Raw genomic sequence first — 19,582 nt, 5'->3', positions numbered from 1 at the left:
TTTGACATAGCCTCTAAGTGGTCAAAAAATTGGTAACATTCCCTTCAGAATTTGACAAAATGGCCCACACTTGAGTGCTACTGCTTGGAGGAGTTATCTTATTCAGCAGCAGTAGTAGCTAGATCACAACCAGATAGTCTAACGTATCTGCAAGACAGCAAGGATTAAATCTGTAAATATGACAAAAAAAAACTCAGCTTAACATTAGTTACATTGATTTCTAAATGCTGGTTGAAAAGTGAAAGGAGTAGCAGTTTTTAAATTGTAATTAAATTGTAGCCTAATAAGGAAAACTTACTTTATTGTCTGAACGTCTGCTTTGTTTGATATGTGTTTTCTTTCTTTAATCCTTTATGGAATGTGAGCAACAATGGCAAGGCCAGCATTTATTATTCCTCCCTATTTGTGCTTGAGCTGCGTGACTCAGCTATTTCAGAGGGCAGTTAAGAGTCAACCACATTGCTGTGGGTCTACAGACACATGTAAACCAGACTGGATAAGGATGACAGATTTCCTTCTCCAAAGTAATCCAGGTGGGCTTTTACAACAATTGATGGTAGGTTTATGGTCAGCATTATAAAAACTATCTTTCAATTCCTGATTTAATTAATTGAATTTAAATTTTACCAGCTGCAAATGTGGGATTTAAACTGGTGTCCCACGGCATTAACTTGGGCCTCTGGATTATCAATCCAGTGACATCATGATTATGTTACCTGTTCCATGTATTTGTAGATTTCTGTTTAGACTAGATTTGATTTCCTATAGTGTGTAAGTAGCATTTGGCCCAACAGGTCCACACCAACCCTCCAGAGAGTAAACTACCCAGATCCATTTCCCTCTGACTAATGCATCTAATATTATGGGCAATTTAGCATGGTCAATTCACCTGATCTTCACATCTTTGGACTGTGAGGCGAAACCGGAGCCCCCGGAGGAACCCCACACAGAAATAGGGAGAATGTGCAAATTCCATACAGACAGTCGCCCGAGGCTGGAATCGAACCTGGGATCCTGGTGCGGTGAGGCTGCAGTGTTAACCACCACAATGTCAAATTTAGCATTTGTAATTTAGCATATAGTTCAGTGGCAAAATTCTAAAACATGTTAACTGATGGTAATAACCTTAATGGTAAACCTATCACTCATATTTCTGAAAAGACTAGCTAAAGCAGCTTCTTGACTATAAGCATTGTTTGCCATATAGTCACGGGTATCTATTCTCAGGTAATCCTTGGTGTTGCTGATGAACTTGGAATCAGTACTATAATAAATACTCAAGGATGTGGAGACCAGCTTTTAAGGATTTCTCTCTCTGTTGCTTCTCTCTTTCAAATCTCTGTGCTCTGTCCCTCTCTTACTTCCCAGTATACTCTCCTTTATTCTCTATATATCACAATGTGGTTAGTGTTTCTAAGCTAATGTGTAAAATTAGAAAAACAGCTCTGCAAAAATCATGGCAACAATTTTTGACTGCTGCTTCTGTTTCTCACCTGAAAAATGGGTGATGAGCAGAGGATAATTAGGTGAATAACTTGGGACTCCTCTTCATTGCCAAGGCAATAACACTTGTACAATATCTGAGGACACCATTGAGCATAGATATGTGGGGTATGCACCCATTAAAATAACTATTGAAAACTCTATTGAAACGTTGAAGCGATTTTCAAGTGCTTGAATTGCGGGGCTCAAGGTTTTCAATAATAAGATCATCAAGAAAAGCAGGAATAACTTACAGGCTGACAGTTGGAACATAATACTGATTGTGAAAATCTTTTCAGCCTCTGAAATAATGCAGTCTACAACTTGTCATATATCACAAACTATTTCTTTACTACTAGAATCTCAATTCTTCCACACATTTTACACAAACCCCATTCTTATCACCAAATGAAACATAAGTTACACTGCATGGACAACCTCAGTTTTACTAAATTTTTAATATCAAAATATTTGCATATGAATGTCAGTTGTTTTCTTTTATGAAACGTCATGACAGTATGAGATGAATATGCAGATAAATCTAGCCTCTTTCTAGATGTTACTTTAGCGAATTACTTTAGTGTTACTTCAGTCTCATCCATTCCTTTTGTGAGAATTTACACTGTGCTGTACAATTTGACTCTGCACCACCTCTGTCAGTTTCATGTGAAGAATGGAGTAAAACAGGATTGTATCCTAGCCCTCACTTGGTTTGGTATTTTCTTTTCCTTGCTGATGATGTTTTGCTTATTTGGAGATATATGAAGACAACTTGCCTACATTCTAGTTAGATGGCTAGCTCTAAAATCTGTAATATATCTTTGAAGGAAATGTTTTCTACAAGTGACTCAACTATGGCAATTCATATATTGGCTCTTCCAAGGCTGTAACTTGTTCTCCCTTACTGTAAATATCAAGAAACCATATTTTTATGGGACAGGGTATCACATCTTTGATTGCGTAAACTAACACAAGTGGTTGGCAAATTCTGCACCTTCTGACAATTTGTCTCTTAATGTAAAACTCAATCCATTAGTAACAAAATTACCTTTGGCTGACTTATGAAATATGCTTGGAATAGAATGAAACTGAATCTTAGAACCAATATGTTAGTTTAAGAGGCATATGTCCCCAATACTTTGTTGTATGGCTGCGTGACATTGATGATTTGCAGCTATCAAGAAAGGAACCTTAGTTATTTTTATATTTCTTGCTGTTTTGGGCATCTCATGGAAAGAGAAAACCATGCAGGTGGTAATGCTCTCAAAGGCAAGTCTCCCAGGTATATTGACACTTATCAAGCAGTGGCAACTTCGCTTCCTTGGGCACTTTCACAGGATGGAAGACAGTGGCACACCCAAGAATTTTTTTTGTTGGCAATATAGCCAGAGAGTCATGTCCACCCAAAGTTCCACTTCAAGGATGCTTGCAAACTCAACATGAACATTATTTTCGCACTTGGGAAATATGAACGAATGAGACAGGAAAATTTTAACATCATTTGTGAGTCACCATGTGACAACATGACATTTGCTGCCTGTAGTAGCTGAGTCCAATACTGAATACAAAGTAGTTTGGTAGCTGACTCCAATGCTGAATACAACAGCCCAGAACAATACCTAATAGCTACTTCATTTGCAGCACTTGCAGCAGAAGCCGCATCTCACAGATCTTTCTCTTTAGCCAACAGCAAAACTGCACAAAATGCAGCTACCCTAATTCAACGGTTATAATTTACTGTATGTTCATCATCTTGTGTAAGTGGAAGGATACTGACAGCAACCTCAGTGGCAGGTGTACATGAAGTGCCTGGCTGCTGTGCATGCAGTGTCTTTTTAGAGCAGGTTAAGATGACCCTCTCTTTCCAATAGCTCAGACTTGACATGGATGTACTCTAGGCTATGGTACTTGGACAGAGCTTGTTTCCTGCTGATCACAGACATTGGAGGGTATGGCAGGAGGGTCTGGAAGTATTGCCTCTTTAAGGTATAACAGTATAATTTGTGAATTGCTAATTATTCATCTACTGTTGAGCTCTGCCTCAGTAGTCACTGCAGCATGATCACAGTCCTAATGTATCCCATAAAGTCCAGATAACTATGTATGGTAGGATGCAAGCTGGTCTGGTTCCTCCTCCTTTAATCACCAGCAGCAGTTAATGCCACATCTGTCACTCAGTTTACACTCGCTCCCGGTTTACAGTCTAAATTCCCTGAGGTGGATATGCGTGAGTTGGTGCTTGCAAGGGATTCAGTGATTGATGATGAGTTGTCTGAAACATTTGTAATGGATCCTGGCTCTATTTTCTGTAGCAAAACTGGAAAAAAAGAAAGATTGGTTACAGAGTTGCCCTTTTGCAGAGCTTTCACTTATAACAGAACTGTAAATCCAGAAGCAGCCCGTGAATTCCTTTCACTCTCAGGCGAACTTCTAATTATAAGTGTCCCCCATATCTGTAACTTGCCTACATTCATCATATACTGCTGACACTGGCAATTCACATGGACGTCTCTGCCAACATTGATCATTTCGAGTCTGACTCATGCTTGATTGGAAAATCTAAGTGACTGTATCTACCATGTGCAGATTGTATACACAAATTTATTTTATGTTACATTTTTGGAAAAATGTTTAAAGAATGAAATAATTCCAAACATAGACAATAGCAAGAAGTATTGACCTATGAGAATCTCTTTACCCTCTTACCTAAGTAATCACATCTCAAAAAAAATTGGATCACAGACGTTGTGAGCTAAAGAGCCTTTCTCTAGGCTATATGTCTCTGTGACCTAGATCTCTCTGGGCCTGATTTTAACTTATTTAAAAATAGCTGAGGTTGAAAAGTGGAGATTTTATATCTTGTCTAATATTTTTATGACCTCTAGATTGTACGTTGGTTAGATGTTACAAACATTCCTGACCAAAGAAACTTTGATTTGTGCTTCTGTTTACTTAACAATAATTAAACTTAGGGGCTTTAAGTCTATTTTAGCAAAAGAGTTCACACATAATTTTTATTATTAAATATGCCACAAGAGATCTACAAATATAAAATTAAAATAGAAGAATATACAGAAAAACTTGAAAAATGCTGGAAACATTCAGTTTCTAAGACCAGAATCTTTGCACATTTTGAAATGAAGAAAACTACCATGTAGTGGTAAATTTGTTTTTAGCAGAATGTCAAATATTTCTTTTTCAATTTGAAAAATAAGGAACAAATATTATTCCATTGATACTACTCAGATCCATTCTTGAACATCGCCAGTCAGGCAGCATCCGAAGAGCAGGAGAATCGATGTTTTGAACATAAGCTCTTCATCATCCTGAAACATCAATTCTCCTGCTTCTTGGATGCTGCCTGACTACTGTGCTTTTCCCACTCCACACTCTGATCTCCAGCATCTGCAGTCCTCAATTGCTTCCATTTTTGAACATGTTTATTCTTAATACCATTTAGCTTCAACGAGCATCGCTATCTCAATGATTGTAAGAATAGAGCTTGTTTAAATTATCTTCTTCAATTTTGAAGTGAATGCAGATTACTTGTTAACATCAGCATTCTGAGTTGATGCACCATTTCCCATGTCTAATAAATTACATTTAATTCAAGTCATTGCTGACTGAAGAATTATGCTTTAAATTAAACAGGGCTGCAGCAATAAAAACAAAGTGCTGGAAAAATTCAACAAGCTAGCAGCATCAATGGAAACAGAAACAAAGTTAACATCTCGAATTGGGTATAATGCTTCTTTGGAACTGAAAGGAGCTGGAAAATGCTGTTTTTCTATGCTGCAGAGAGAGAAAGGACAAATGGGGCAGATTGGGGCGGGGGGGGGGGGATGCAGAGAAAAAGATAAAACAGTGATAATGGTGGCAAAGGAGATATGTAAAATAGGTGGAAGTATGGAAAGGAGAAAATGGGTCTACTCTGCTGAGAGCCAAACTAAGAAGACACAATGTATTTTGTCCTTATTTTCATGAAGGGAGTTGAGACAGAGGTGTCAAGTGATCTACTAGAAACCAATAAGCAAACAATCTGTGGGACCTTGTTTTTTTTAATGTTGGAACAGTAGAAGCAGCCTGAATGGGAAAGCTTGCACAGAACCTGGATTTTTAATTTAACTTTCAATAGAAGTTGCTGGGGTCTTGAAACTGAATGCGGAAACTAATTTTCCTCTCTCTGTTACAGCTAGGGATCTCTTCCTACTGCTAGAATTGAATGTGAGACAATCTATTTTACTGACTTAGTTTTTGTCAAGGGTGTGTTCATGGGATGTTACTGTAGTGGAACAGTTAATGAGTAGCTTATTATTTAGTTAAGTATTTTGTTTGAGTTCCAGTTAAGCCAATTCTTTTATTTTTATTTTGTCTGTTTTTTAACTAGAGTGTATGAATAAAGTGTATTTTGCTTCAAGTCTGATAGTTTGACCAATTGAATCACATCTGGAACACAATGCCTGGCACTTGCCTTTAAAATAAGGAAAAGTTAGGGTCTAGTCTATTTCCTTCATATGTTTGGAGGGTGCTTGGTCTGATCCATAACAAAATCGGGGCTGTTGTCAGGTTAAAATCTCTAATTCCAGGTTGGACTTAAAATTCTTGGATTCAAAGGAGAGTTTTTTTTTTATTTTGTCTATTGCATTTGTTTATTTTAATAGTGTAATAATGGCTGTTTGAGTTGCTCAGAATTTCCTGGGTGGGAGAAGTCACTTCGAGAGTTTTACAAAAAGTGAGCAAGGCCAGGAATTGGCAATCAAGTTGAAGTTGGAGTTCCCTTTGCCTGTGAGGAAAGGCAGTAGCTCCACATTTACAATTGCCTGGAATGCAATCAAAATTATTGGAGATTTCTAAAATTCAAGTGCAAAAGAAGCAGCTTGGGTTAGAGGCAATGACAAGGGAAAAAGAAAATAACCCTGCAGAACAAAAATAAAGAGAAAAGGAAATAAAACAGTTTGAGTTACAATTAAAGCTGGAGGAAAAGAAAAGGAAAGGATGGCCCTAGCAGAAGAATGTGAGAAAGAGAGTTTTTGAACTTTGGAGGTTGGAACTAAAAATAATGGAGGTAAAGTAGTGATGAGGACAGTGACAGAGAGCAATCTAATCATAGCCAGAGGCATAGTGGGGATCTGTTTTAATATGTCCAAGTGTTGCCAAAGTTCAGTGTGAAGGATATAAAAGCCTTTCTCATTTTATTTGAGGAAGTAGCTAGTGACCATGTGGATATTGTTGATCCAAACGGAATTGGTACGAAGAGCTAGTGAGGTATTTATATCACTATAACTGGAGGTATCTGGGGAGTATGAGGTGTAAAAAGCAGTCTTGAGTGCATATGAGCTAGTGTTAGAAGCCTGCAGACAATGTTTTAGGAATCTGAGGGAACCTGGTCAAACATACATAGAGTTTGAAAGGATCTAACAAAGTAATTTTGAGAGGTGGATAAAGGCATTAAAAATAGATCAAACATGTGATGCTCTTAGAGAACAATTTTGGAGGAGCTCAAAAATTCACTTCCTGAAGTAGTGAGAACTCGTGTGGAACAGCAAAGAGTTAAGATTGCAAGATTAGCAATGGAAATGGCAAATGATTATGAGTTCATAAATCAAAGTTTGGCTCCTGACATTAGTTTCAATCTGTGAGGGGAAAGGAGATCTTGTTGAAGATAGTTTATCACAGGATAAAAAGAAGGCCCATGAGGGGGAAAGAAAATTTAAAAGACCAGGTGTTTTCACTGAAATAAAGTAGGCCAAATGAATTCGAAGTGTTGGTGGTTTAGAAAAAAAGCATTAGGAAGATGGATATGGGAGAACAGGATAAGCCAGTGAGTTTTGTTGAAGTGGTGAAGGAAAGCAGAGTGGAAGCTCAAAAGCTGCAAAATAATGTACAACCTGATCAGGGGTTGGTTGAGAAGAAAGTACCAGATTTCTTTAAATAATTTATTTGCATGAATAAGGTTGACTTCTGCATACCAGGAGGAGTTGATAAGAAAATGAATATTTTAAGAGATACGAGATCAAGTCAATCTTTGGTGGTGAGAGATGAGGAAATATGTAATTCAGAAGGAATATTGCGAGAAAAAGTCATAATATGTGGAATTCGTGGTGAGAAGAGCAGTGTTACATTATATAAATTGAGGTTAGTGTAAAATGGTGAAGTAGTGATAGGAGTCATAGAGAAATTCTTGGTTCTGGAAATGCGATTTATCTTTGGTAATGAAATAGCTGAACAATAGATGGGAGTGATGCCTACTGTGGTTGAAAAACCAATGGAAAATCAGGCAGCTGAGATGTTACATAAAGTAAACCCTGGGCTTTTTCCTGACTGTGTAGTAACAAGGTAACAAAGCCATAGGTGGAAACAGGAGGAGAAATCAAAGAAAAGAGATAAGGAAGTTCAAGATCAATTATCAGAAACTATACTTGATCAAATGGTTGAGAAAAAAGCAAGAACAGTGTGGATAGTTTTAGTTCAGAGAAATTGTTGAATTACATCAGAAAGATGAAAACTAAAGAACTAGTTCTAAAGAAGGGTCAATGGACCCAGAATGTTAACGGCAATTTCACTCCACAGATACTGCCAGACCTGAGCTTTTCCAGCAATTTCTGTTTTTGCTTCTGATTTCTAGCATCCAGTTATTTAGACTTTTACAAAAAATATTTTTATTGGCCTAGACTGCATAGGTATGTGATTGATTTTTGCTGGACATAGGCAGCGATAAAACCAGTACCCTTAATACCCCTTCCTGCATTTGAGGAACCTTTTATAAGAGTCTTAATTGATTGTGTAGGACCCTACCTAAAACAAAAAGTGGAAATCAGTATTTGTTGGCACAGTGACAGTGTTAGCACTGCTGCCTCATAGCGCCAGGGACCTGAGTTAGATTCCGGCGTCGGGCAACTCTCTGTGTGGAGTTTGCACATTCTCCCCGTGTCTGTGTGGGTTTCTTCCAGGTGCTCCAGTTTCCTTCCACAATCCAAAGATGTGCAGATTAGGTGAATTAGCCAAGCTAAATTGCTAATAGTGTTCAGGGAAGTGTAGGTTAGACATTAACTGGGGTAAATGTAGAGTAATGGGGAAAGGGTTTGGGTGGGATACTCTTTGCAGGGCCAGTGTGGACTTATTGGGCTGAAGGGCCTGTTTCCATACTGTAAGGATTCTATGAATAAGAGATACTGGACATATCTACTGGATTTCCAGAGGTCATTCTCTTACACAGTATCATAGCTAAAGGGGTTGCAGAAGAGTCACTCAAATGTCTTGCTGGATAAGCATTACCCACGGAAATACAAATCAAGGGTCAAATTTTGCATCAAAGTTCTTCAAGCAAGTTATGGATAACTTTGGAATAAAACAATTCAAATCCACTGCGTACCATCCAGATCAATAGCATCAAACTTTTAAAGATCATGTTAAGGTCTTATCGTCAAGACTATCCAGAGAATTGGGAGAAACAAACTCCATTTGTACTTTTTGTAATTAGGGATATACCTAATGAATCAACTAAATTCAGTCCATTTGAATTAGGTTTTGGGCATGAGATGTGAGTACCACTGAAATTAATTAAGGAGAAATTAGTACATCAGAGCTCAGAGACCAGACATTTGGATGATGTGTCAAATTTTAGGGTAATATTAAATCAAGCGGGTGAGTTGGCTAGACAGCATTTGAAAGTAGCACAGCATGTGATGAAACAGGAAGTAGGCAAGAAATCAAAAATTTGTAATTTTGCTAGTGGATATGGTGTTAATGTTACTCCCAGTGGTAGGTGAATCTTTAAAGGCAAAATTTAGTGGACCTTATCAAATTGAAAGGAAATTGGGTGAGGTGAATCATTTGTTAAGAACGCAGGTAGAAAGAAATCTTACAAATGTGTCATGTGAATATGCTTAAAAGGTATTTTGATAGGGAAGGAAAGCAAAAGGAGAATGTATAACTGCTTACAACACAGAGTGAAGAATCAAGTTCAGATGATTCTGAATTGGACATTCTTCAAACTAAATTAGACATGAGAAAGTTCGAAAAAAAATGGGAGAAATTATTGACTTACTTTTCTGAGGAAAAGTGCAATGATCTGAAACAGTTATTATGTTTACATGGAAAGATAAGTGGGAATAAGCTGGGAAATACTAATCTAATTATGCATGATGTAGATATAGGAAATGCTGTTCCAATTAAGCAACATCCTTATGGACTTAACTCTCTAAAGTTGGCACAGGTTCAAAAAGAGATTAAAGGATTACTCAAAGACATTCTAATTGAAGTGAGCTGTAGCAAATGGAGCTCACCTATAAGTAATGGTGGCAAAACCAGATGGTGCCCAAAGATTATGTGTGGATTATCATAAAGTCTATTCAATCACAAAATCTCATTCATATCTTGTTGGAAGACTGTATTGAGAAGGTGGAACAAGCAACTTATATTTCACAATTGGAATTAATCAGAGGATATGGGTAGGTACCTTTATCCGAAGGAGCAAAGGAAAGTTCGGCTTACATGATACGGAGTAGACTGTACCACTTTAAAGTTATGCCATTTGATGCCAGCAATATTTCAAAAACGAGCTGAAAAAAGTCATTTTGGGATTATCTAATTGTATGGTGTACATTGATGATCTAGTGATTTTTATTCAGACAACTAAGGAACATTTTGAGGATTTATCAGAATTGTTCAATTGACTTGGGTCTGTTTCCGTGCTGTACATCTCTATGACTCTATGACTTCGGAGGGTGGGCTTGGTGATAAACCTGGCTAAGAGTGAGTTTGTAAAACCCAAAGACACATTTCTGGGCCATGTTATTAGATGTAGACAAATAGCCCCACGTAACATGAAAACAAAGGTTATTGGGGAGTTTCCCATACCGTTGACAAAAAGGGAAGTACTACGATTCTTGGCTTTGAGTGGTTTTTATCAGAAGTTTGTACAGAATTTTAGCAATGTTCCTGCTTCACTGACTGACTTATTGAAGAAGAGCAGAAAATTTCAGTGGACAGAGGAATGTCAGAAGGCATTTGACAGCCTGAAAGCTGTGTTAACCGCTACCCCAGTTTAACCACACCTAATTACTTAAGATTCAAATTGGTTATTGATGCGAATGATCTGTGTGTCCATGTTGTACTCTTGCAAGATGATGACGAGATGATAGAAAGATCTATTGGGCATTTTTTCAGAAAACTGAATAATCATCAAAAGAAATATTCCACAATTGAGAAGGAGACCTTGAGTTTGGTGTTGGTGATGCATCAGTTCAACATTTATATTGCCAGTGATGTGTCTGAGATAATTGTTTTGGAAACATTTAAGGATAAAAATACCAGACTGTTTAGATAGAGCTTATTATTGCAACCATTTAATTAGAAAATTGTATATGTGGCAGGATGAGCAAACGTAACTGCCAATGCATTGTCTAACTTTGATGAAGGAATTCGGAGGCATTTGGTGGTAGGAAAGAAATGGGTTGAAATGGACTGTAGCAATGAATATTTGCATGCTTAGAATCAACGTAATGTATATGTACTATAGTGTACTTATAGCATAAGACTAACGGTTTTTAAAAATGAAGCCATCTTATTATATTGATGATGTGATGATACTATGGTTTTAAGAGGTGTTTTTTTTCTTCTGTGAAAAGAGGTTGTAACAGAGATTCCAAGTGTTCGCTCAAAACTAATAAAGTAAGCAGCTTGTGATTTTTTTGTTTTAACATTGGAACCACAGAAGCAGCCTGAATGGAAATCAAACTCCCACAGAGTCTAGATTTTTTGTTTAGCTTTCAGCAGCAGTTGGTGGGGTCTTAAAGCTGAAGGTGGAAACTCTTTTTCCTCTCTCTGTTACAGCTAAAAGCTGGGGTTCTCTTCCTGCTGCTAGAACTAAATGTGAGACCATCATATTTACTGAATCTGCCTTTGGTGTATTTACGGGATTGTACTTTACTGTAGCCGTTAATGAGTAGTTTATTATTTTGATAGAGTTACAGTTAAGCCAATCTTTTTATTTTCTTCTTATTTTGTCTGCATTTGAAGATTAGATTGGATTCCCTACAGTGTGGAAACAGGCCCTTCGGGCCAACCAGTCAACACCGACCCTCCGAAGAGTAACCCACTCAAACCCATTTCCCTCTGAATGATGTACTTAACACTATGGGCAATTTAACATGGCCAATTCACCTCACCTGCACATCTTTGGACTGCGTGAGGAAACCAGAGCACCCAGAGGAAACCCATGCAGACATGAGGAGAATGTGCAAACTCCACACAGAAAGTCACCCAAGGCTGGATTTGAACCTGGGACCTTGGCGCTATGAGTTAGCAGTGCTAACCACTGTGCCATCGTGCCACCCCACTTTGAATAAAGAATGTTTTGCTTCAAGCCTGATAGTTTGACCAATCAAATTGCACCCAGAATGTAATGCCTGCCACTTGCCTTTAAAATAAGAAAAAGTTAGGGTCTAGGCTATCTCCATGACATGTTTTGACAGAATTTGTTCTAGTCCATAACAGAGATCACACTCCGACATTGTGGAACTCAGTGTTGAGTCGTGGAAGCTATGAGGTGTCTAAGTCAAAGACAAAGTGGTGTTCTTGCTTGTGCTGAGTTTTGCTGGAATGTTAAACAGACCAAGGATGGAAATTATGCATGGGAACAAGGTAGTTTATTTGAATTGGAAGCAACTGGAAGGCTGGGGTCATTCCTACAGACAGAGAAGAGTGTTCCACAAAACAGTCATTCAATCTGAGTTTAGTTTCGCCATGGTAAAGGAGACCATATGGTGAGCATTGAATACAGTGCACTAGATTTATTGAATGGAGGAGACAGGAGGATCTTTGCATGGCACACTGACATGTCAATTTAACAATTCTGTGTGGCATATACACTCCAAGTATTCAACCAAATGGCTGTGTTGGAAATTGGGTTAAGGCTAGTTGCCTCTCCAATGAAGAGATGATCACTGTCTATTGCAGTCCTGGTACCATCAGTCATGGATATAGACTGCACACAGTTCAGGGCCACTACTTGTCATTGGCTTGGCCATTCATGGTTGGGGGTTCTGTCTCACTATGTACACTGAATACACTTTACAGTCTGGGATGGGACAGGTTAGTCCTGTTGGGCCATCACAAGCAGTCATGGAAATCACACAGAGTCCATCGGAGAATTGGGAAACAGTGGTCAGGGGTCTGATCAGTTATGCCTAGGGACTGCTTCCTGAAGGCGGGCAGAGACTGTGGTTTCCTGGTTGGTACATCCAATGTTAATTGCTTTTTTAAAGTGAAGCCTATCCGGGCAGTGGGGAAATCAGTGCCAAATTGAGTGGGAGGGTTAAGGCTGGGGGAAGAACAAGGCTGGCGAAATAACAATGAACAGCAGGAAATGACATAGGAGTTGAAAATTTATTTTGCATCAGTCTGCATGGCAGAGGACACTAATAACATTCTAAAATTGCTTAATAATAAAGGGGCTATAGGTGAGGTGGAAATAAATATAGTAGCTATCACTGCAGTAGTAGTGGATGCACTGGTGGCAATTCTCCAGGAATCCTTAGATTCTGGAAAAGTGTTCTAAGACTGGAAAACTGTCAATGTAACACCTTTACTCAAAAAGAGAGGGAGACAAAAAAATTAACAGTAGGCCAGTTAGCTTAACATTTGCCTTTGGGAAAATGTTTGAGAGCATTATAGCAGTAGCATATTTAAAGATATATAATATAGTCAAGCAGTGTTGACATGGCTTCATGAAGGGGAAATCATGCCTGAAAAATGTATTGGAATTCTATGAGGAGATAACAAGCAGGATAGATAAAGTGTATATTTTTCAGAACTAGTTCTGAGCAAGGGTCACAACCCGAAGCATTAACTCTGCTTTCTCTCCACAAATGCTGCCAGCAATTTCTTATTTTGTGACTGTAATTCAGTAATTGATTTAAAGCCACAATTCAAAAAGGACAAAGTAGCAAAATCTTACAACAACGTGTGGAACAAAGTCAATCTCGCTGGCTGCATGCCTCTTGTATTTAATCAGTTTTCTGAAGGTGTGTATTTCTCCATTGGGTCAGAAAATAAATGGAATGGGGCAGTTAATTCAGGATCTTTTAATGAGGTATAAGTACATGCAAACAGGCTTCTTGACACCAGCAACTGAGGAGCTAAACATCCTTTGTTGTGGTTTTTAAAAACACGCTTGCTCGGACTGTACTGCTTCCTATTTGGGAAATACCTTGTTGAGATATTTAAGTTGCATTTTTTTCTGTCCCTTTAAATAGTTTTACTATGCTAGAAGTGTTATCCCTTACCTGGTCCAACTGTATAGAAAACATAGTCTTTGTGTTAATAGCGTGTAATTATATGTGCATGACACAGCACACTTCCAACTCCTTGGGATCTTCGAGATAAACAGGTTTATGGACCTTGACTCAAGCAAATCCATATTCTACTTACCGTCTAACCTCAGCTTAGTTGCTCACATTCCAACCTGACACTAGTTTCAAACTGGGTACTTGCTTTGCGGAGAGTTTTGCAAGGTAGCCATTGGAATATATAAAAGAGAAAAAGGAACAAGATTAGGCCAATTGGACCCTGGAACATGCTCCACAGTTCTTCTACATAACGGCTGATGTAACTCATTGTCCTATTCCCAAATGAAAATCGAGATGGCCAACCAATGCTGGCCCTGCCAATCCCCAAAATCCCATGAAAAAAATAAATAATTTTTTAAAAACTACAAAGGTGTGGGAGGTGTATTTGGCATTGGATGTAAGGTGTGAATATGACTATGTCAGCAATTGTTGCTTGACAGTCTGCAGTACAGCTTTCCCTCTTTGGAATTTAAGGCTTGTCTCCATGTTGGTCAGCATGAAACTATCGAATTGTTGTTTAAAAAATAAATCTACATTAGTAATATCTTTTAGGAAATCTACTATCTTTACATATTCTGCCCTGTATTTTGCTTCAGGTGCATTGCAATGTAGTTAACTGCCATTTGAAAAAGCTAGCAACTAATCTGTGCCAAGCTGCTAAACAAAAATTAGAAAGTAATAAAACAGGATGGGCCAACTGACTTTGACCTAGGCAATAAAAATGGCAATGGCAAATTTTGGCCAAGAAGTTCTGTAATGTTCTTATGAATGTCTCGTCATTTGTGCCGAATTGCTTTTGAATGAATGGCCATTTCGGAGGACAGTTAAACGCCAATCAGATTGATGAAGGGCTTATGCCTGAAAAGTCGATTCTCCTGCTCCTTGGATGCTGCCCGACCTGCTGTGCTTTTCCAGCAAGACACTCTTGACTCTGATCTTCAACACCTGCTGTCCTCACTTTCTCCACATTGATGTGAGTCTGGACTCACACTTAGGCCAAAGCAAGAAAGGATGTCTGATTTCCTTTGCCAAAGGACAATAAACCAGAATTTATTTTGACAATTGATAGTCTCATGAACTCCATTACTGAGACAAGTTTCCAATTCCAGAATAATTAATTAACTGAATTTTATGGGATTTGACCACTAGTACCCAGCGCCTTAACATAGAAATAGAGGAACATAGGACTTAGAAACATAAGTTGTTTTGTTGAATGGCAAAGCAGACTTCAACGACAATAAAGGCTGATCTGGTTGAGCTTTCAGCCCCACTTTCCTGTCTGCCCCTATTGCCCTTGACCCATTTGCTTATCAAAAATCTATTTAATTCTGCCTTAATTAGGTACAATGACATAGCCTCTTTACTTTCCAAGGAAGATAATTCAATAGATTAATAACCCTTTAAATGAAAACACTTCTCCCATTTCCGTGTAAAAGTGGAAACCTTTTATTCTTAAACTGTGTGCCCTAGTTCTCATCACCTGTACAAGAGGAAACATTTTCCTGGTGTTCACCATGTCAGTTCCTCTAAAGACCCTACATGTTTCAATATGATCACCCCTCATTCTTCTTCCAATGGGTACAGGTCAAGTCTATTCACCCTTTCTTAATATGATAATCTTCTCATTTCAGGAATGAGATGGAAATGTGTTGCTGGAAAAGCGCAGCAGGTCAGGCAGCATCTAGGGAACAGGAGAATCGACGTTTCGGGCATTAGCCCTTCTTCAGGACAGCCCTTCTCCTGTTCCCTAGATGCTGCCTGACCTGCTGGGCTTTTCCAGCAACACATTTCCATCTCTGATCTCCAGCATCTGCAGACCTCACTTTCTCCTCATTTCAGGAATGAGCCAAGTTAGCCTTTCCTGATCTAATAAAATTATATTCCTTTGGTCTCCTTAGGAGACCAAAATTGTACACAGTAATCCAGATATGATTTCACCAAGTCCTGTTCAGCTGCAGTAAAGCTTTCCTACTTTTAATTCCATTCCCCTTGCAGTAAATACCAACATTCCAGAAACTTGAATTTCTGGATTACTAATCCCGTGACATTACCGCTTATGTCACCATTTTCCCCCCCACCCCACCACCCCAAGTTATGAAATGACATGCACAGTTCCTGACTTCATTACAGCCTTGGAAAAAAGAGCTGAAGGTAATACAAATGGTGAAAGATAATGTTCTTTGACATCAAGGCATATGACTGCGAGTGACATTTGGGAGCTCTGGGGGAAACTCTCAACTGCTTGAAATTCTAACTGGTGCAATGGAAAATGGTTCTAGTTGTAGGAGGCCAATCATTTCACCATCAAGAGTTTCTTGGGGTCCAACCTAATCCACCACCTTGGCTGCTTTGTCACTGACATTCCCTCCAGCGTAAGGTTGGAAATGGTGTTTATTGAAGATTGTAGTCTTCAGCACCATTCACAATATCTCAAATAATGAAATAGTTCAGGACCACATTTTTAGAAAATTGATGGATATGGATGTGGCAACTAGGCCAGCAATTGCTTCACATCTGTAATTGCCCAGAGGGCAGTTAAAATTCAACCACACTGCTGTGGGTTTGGATTTTCATATAGGGCAGACCAGGTGAAGATGGCAGATTTCTTTTCCTACAGGACGTTATTGACCCAGATGGAATTTTACAAAAATTGACAGTTGTTATATGGTTGCCAAGGACGTTAATCTGGTGCTCTGGATTGCCTGGACAACAGACAACACACAGTTGCTCAGTGATTAGCATTGCTGCCTCACAGTGCCAAAGCTCGGGTTCAATTCCATCCTCGGATGACTGTCTGCATATTTTCCTCATTTGTGTGGATTTCCTCCAGGTGCTCCATTTTCTTCTCACGGTCTAAAGACATGCAGGTTAGGTGTATTGACCACCATGTCCAGGAATGTGCAAGCTAGGTGGGTTAGCCGTGGGAAATGCAGGGTTACAGGGATAGGGTAGGGGTGTGGATCTGGATGGGCTGAATAGCTTGCTTCCACACTGTAGGTATCTATGATTTCAAGAACTAATTTACAAAGAGAAAGTTTTCTTTGCACTAAAAAGCTGCATTGCTCTTGGGAAAAATCAAATAAAAATTAAACAAAGTCATAGAAAATCATCACTATTTGTGTGCACAATTGCATATCACCTGTACAGAAATCCTGATGGGGTTTATCAATGCAGAGGTGGAACCAAGTGACCTTTCCTCAGTTCTGAGGAAGTGCCACTCGACCCGAAAGGTCAACTCCGATTTCTCTCCATAGATACTGCCAGACCTGCTGAGCTGTTCCAGCAATTTCTGTTAATGGTTTTCACGTCTGTTTCGTGACTGCAGCCAGACAGATTTAGAGGCTAGTGTGGCTCTGTGATTAGAATGGGGACGGGCTAGACATTTAGCACCAGCTTGTAGGGGAGAGCAGCAAGTTGGCAAGGATGGAGTGGGGAAAATCTAAAGTGCTTCAGGGGAGACTGAAGGATTGGGGTGGGTAGAGGAGATTTCTGATTGTGAAGGATAGGTAAATTAGATCCTGAGGTAAGTGAAAGACAGATGGCTTAAATTTAAATTGCTGGTTAATCTGGCAACATTCAGCCAAATTATAATATTTTAATGACAAATCTGCTTTCTTGCAGTGAGTTGGTTGCTGCTTCCTGTCCCACCTCTGTTTAGTACCAGCAGTAGGTAGATTGGGACATGTTTTAAAGATTTTACTGCTACCTAAGCCAAACCTATCTGTTATTTGATGTCAAAATTCTCCCATTACCTCCTACTCTATGTTACAATTTGACTCACCATTTTAAATTCATGTCAGCATTGAAAACAAAACTCCTTTATTACTGAACACCAAAGCATCAGGTAAAAAAGAAATGCATAAATAATTGTTTTTGGTCTGATTCACGTAAACTCTCACACAAAACATTCCTACTTAATAACATTCCATACCTTGTAATCTTATACAAAAATTGAAATGTATCTACTAGATTCTTGAAATTATTTTAAAAAACACTTGTGAACAAGCATTGTTAAAATAGGCCACAGGTACAGTTGATTTAGTGGGAATGAGTATCCTGAAAATGAGAAACACTGTAAATGTTCAAATAGCACAATCCATTTTCAATTCAGAGTTACAGTTCTGAGCAAAAATATTAAATACATGCCCAGGCTTTTACTAGAGGCCAAAGTACTCAGTAAGAAATTTTAAATAAGTAATTCAAGATGTAAATGTGTGTAAATTTAACATGTGGTGGAACACTGATGTTTTTATTTTATCCCTTATATTGATTACTCGAACATGAGACTAAGAAAAAAAAATATCTGAAAAATACATTTGCGAGTATTTTGAGAGATGTGGAGCGTAGTGGCTCTACTGTTGTCTTTGCATTACAAAATAGTGGCTGCTGTGCCATGCAAGTCGTGTCTGGAAATCACGACAGCTAGAATTTGATAAGTCCTGTCACACCACCACCTTCGGTACCAAACATATTGCTGTTACATATGAGCTATTCAATGAACTGTGTTGCCTGGTTATTGAATTTATTATGTAAATAAGCCTGTGTAAATAATGTAATGCAATATGGATGTTTGATTTAATTTTATGGAGGGTTTGTACAATGCTAGATAATATAATTAAACATGTTTAACCTTTTCCATGCTGAGTAGAAGATTGCGTGTTTTGAATATGGGTTGTGTCTTAAGGCAAGAAGTTAGGGAATAGAAGCAAAATACTGCAAGTGCTGGAAATCTGAAACAAACACAGGGAATGCCTAGGAAACTCAGCATGTCTACTAGCATCTGTGTAGAGAGAAATGCAGTTAAGATTTTGTCTGGTATGATACTTCTTTGGAATTTCTTATTGAAGTTAGTGTTTGATTGAAAGATTTGCTGTTATTTAAGTGGTTGGTGCCATGTTGAAATTTCTTATGGAAGTGCGAAAGTGAGAGGTTGGTAACAATAGTGAAAGGAACATTGTGGCTATAGAGCGATGATAGAAATTAGTTTGGTGGGATATTCATTTCAATGGATACATGCTTAAATAAAACTAAACACAACAGCCAGAATTGGAAAGCAACAGGAACAAGGCTAGAAGAAAAAAATACCAGGGCAGAGCAATTAAAATGGAAATCTGGATGATAGAGTTGCGGGTTGGTGGACTGAAATGAAATAGGGGAGCTCAATTTACAAAAGATATATTATAGGAGGAATATGATTGCAGTGGAGAGGGTGCAAAGGAGATTTACTGTAATGTTGCCTGGGCTGGAGAGTTTCAGTGATGGAGAGATTAGACAGATTGGGTCATGTATTCCTTTGAGCAGAGGAAATTGAGAGGGAATATGATTGGGATATATATATAAAACAAATCCACACTGACCCTCCAAAGAGCAACCTACCCAGACCCATTTCCCTCTGACTAATACACCTAACACTATGGGCAATTTGGTATGGCCAATTCACCTGGCATGCACATCTTTGGACTGTGGGAGGAAACTGGAGCACCCAGAAGAAACTCATACAGACACATGGAAAATGTGCAAACTCCACACAGAAACTCCACTGCCCGAGGCTGGAATCAAACCTGGGAACCTGGTGCTGTGAGGCAGCAGTGCTAACCACTGAGCCACCATGCCACTAGCCCTGTTCACTTATTACTCGCAAGACAAAGCTTTTTGCTGTGCCTCAGTACACATGACAATAAGCTAATTCATTTCAATTCAATTCAAGCTCGAAACTTTATAAGTGCGAACCAGCCATATTGAACCCTCTG

Source organism: Chiloscyllium plagiosum, unplaced genomic scaffold (genome assembly GCF_037043375.1).
Source record: "Chiloscyllium plagiosum isolate Xiang-an unplaced genomic scaffold, Cpla_swu_hap1 HiC_scaffold_1, whole genome shotgun sequence".
Lineage (NCBI taxonomy): Eukaryota > Metazoa > Chordata > Chondrichthyes > Orectolobiformes > Hemiscylliidae > Chiloscyllium > Chiloscyllium plagiosum.
This window is presented reverse-complemented; position numbering follows the sequence as displayed.